The sequence below is a fragment of the Ictalurus punctatus genome, chromosome 22 (assembly GCF_001660625.3).
Source record: "Ictalurus punctatus breed USDA103 chromosome 22, Coco_2.0, whole genome shotgun sequence".
NCBI classification, from domain to species: Eukaryota; Metazoa; Chordata; class Actinopteri; order Siluriformes; family Ictaluridae; genus Ictalurus; species Ictalurus punctatus.
Genome location: NC_030437.2, coordinates 19,778,797 through 19,781,296, shown reverse-complemented (window position 1 = coordinate 19,781,296; position 2,500 = coordinate 19,778,797). Strand labels below are relative to the sequence as shown.

The 2,500-nt window shown below is 45.3% G+C and overlaps 1 protein-coding gene across 4 annotated transcripts in view; it reads right to left on the bottom strand.

The window, feature by feature from the left end:
• The window catches only part of emid1 (EMI domain containing 1), a 90,000-nt gene that overhangs the window by 26,372 nt on the left and 61,128 nt on the right, over positions 1-2,500 (bottom strand). The window lies entirely within an intron of this gene.

Below are 2,500 nucleotides of genomic sequence, written 5' to 3'. Positions count from 1 at the left end.
TAACAGAGCAGAACAGAGAGAATGAGAGTAGGTGAAGAGAAACATGTTCACTTGTTCTTTTCCCGCAAGACATTCTTTTCCTGTCACTCATTCCTTTCTTCTCTCACTCCTTTCTCCTCTCACTCCTTTCTCCTCTCACTCCTTTCTCCTCTCACTCCTTTCTCCTCTCATTCCTTTCTCCTCTCACTCCTTTCTTCACTCATTCCTTTCTCCTCTCATTCCTTTCTCCTCTCATTCCTTTCTCCTCTCATTCCTTTCTTCTATCACTCTTTTCTTCTCTCACTCTTTTCTCCTCTCATTCCTTTCTTCTCTCACTCCTTTCTCCTCTCACTCCTTTCTCCTCTCATTCCTTTCTTCTCTCACTCCTTTCTCCTCTCACTCCTTTCTCCTCTCACTCCTTTCTTCTCTCACTCCTTTCTTCTCTCACTCTTCCCCTTATAGTTTTTCTTTTCCCTCTCACTCATTCTTTTCCTGTCGGTTGTTTTTCTCCTGTCACTCGTTGCTGTTGTTCCTCTCGGTTCTCCTCCAGGTGACGACACTGTTTACACTCTGAGACTGAGCTCACACTGAGTCACACACCCGCACTGAGAGTCCGAACCCAAACACGCAGAACCACAACACACCAGACTAGAACTACACCACGATCAACTGTTATTATTATTATTATTATTATTATTATTATTATTATTATTATTATTATTATTATTATTACAGTTTACAAGAAAGAACTTAAACACATTTAAACACTTCATCATTTACATCAGGTATTTATCAGAACCACAATCTCTCTCTCTCTCTCTCTCTCTCTCTCTCTCTCTATCTTTCTCTCTATCTTTCTCTCTGCCTGTATGTGTGTCTATCTCTGTGACTCTCTCTCTGTCATGTTCTCTATCCGTTTCTCTCTCCGTCTCTCTCTTTCTGTCTCGTTCTCTGCCTGTCTTTCTCTATCATCTGTCTCTCTCTCTCTCTCTCTGTCGATTCTGCACTGTCTCTTGTTTTCCGTCTCACTCTCTGTCTCCTCCATGAGAGGTGTAGCCTCTGTGTCTGTCAGTCCAGGGTGTAGTGGGAGTGGCTTGACTGTTCTAATAATATACATGAAGGAGGCGTGGCTTCTGCGTCTGTCAGTCTCTATGGAGGTGTGGCCTCTGCGCGTGTCCGTCTTTAAGGAGGTGTGGCCTCTTCCTAGGACTCTGTTTCGAATCATAGTTAAATGGCCGCGCGAGCATCACACTGAACACTCTCTCTCTCCCGGGTAAACTAAACTTCATATCTTTCATCCGTTATATTGTGGATAAAATATTGAGACAGTTCCGCTAATTAGGAAGGTCTGTGTGTTCGTCATAGCGACATCCTGTTTCCCTTCTCAGGAAACAAATCCATCAGTGTTGTGGTTGGTCAAGGGCAACACACACACACACACACACACACACACACACACCGTGTATTGTCTCTCAGCTTTACCTGTAAACTAATGTAATACTCAACGATCAAGTTTCCGTCTCACGAATCCCAAAAGTGTGCGTCATCTGACTTTTTCCTAAACCAATCAAGAGTCTTCGCTCATGCGTATCGCAAGGACATCGAGGAAATGTTTAAAATCATCGGTTTAACAAAAACAAAAAAAGATTCTCAAAAAGTGCCGTCTGTTGAAGAAAAACAATAAGGCCATATGGAAGAAATAAGGAAGGGAGTGTTGTGCACATTTCTCATGCTCATATGAGACCGGGGCTCGTACGGTGCAGCTCAAAATCTCATCAAACCCTCAGCAGGGGCCCGCCGTGGGGTCAAAGGTCGCTCAGATCCCTTTCGGCCGATCAGGACACTGACAAAAGACACGTCAGCACCTGAGGAAACACTCTGGGGCTTATGAAAGCACTAACATTACGTATCGGGTTGTGGCCCCCCCCCCCCGAGCTGCACGTTTCGCCGCGCCGGCTGTGTAAAGGCTCTTCGGTTATGCTTCTCTCTGGCCTTTGAGGGATCTGTGAATAGATGTGCGGTTGGTTCCAGTGCCCCGGATGACTTTGTGAGGGCGCCGCACCACGCTGGGGATAAAAAGGAAACTCTTTTTGAAAAGTTTAAGGACAAATATTTTGGCAGGGCAGCGTGGGGTCTGATGCTGACGCTGCACTTTCTCTACATGCATGGAAAAAAGCAAAATGGAGAAAACCAACATTCCTCAAAGTTAGTGTTATTGTTACGCTGTCCGTAAGAGGAACGGGCTCTCATTAGTGGAACACACACGCACACACACACACACACACACACACACTGGCGTGGTGAAGCATTTCCACCAGATTATTGTCTGAATGAAATCCAGCCGTCTCTGTATAATGTGTTTATCTGGGAAGCTCTCCACAACAGAGGCATGAGGAAAGAGAAGAGAGGGGCTCCGTCTCATTCTCACTCTAGTGCACTACACGGCTCCCTTTCTAGGGCACTAGACAGCTAGTGAAATACCAGGAGACAAAAATCATTCCTCTCATACTGGAGATAGATG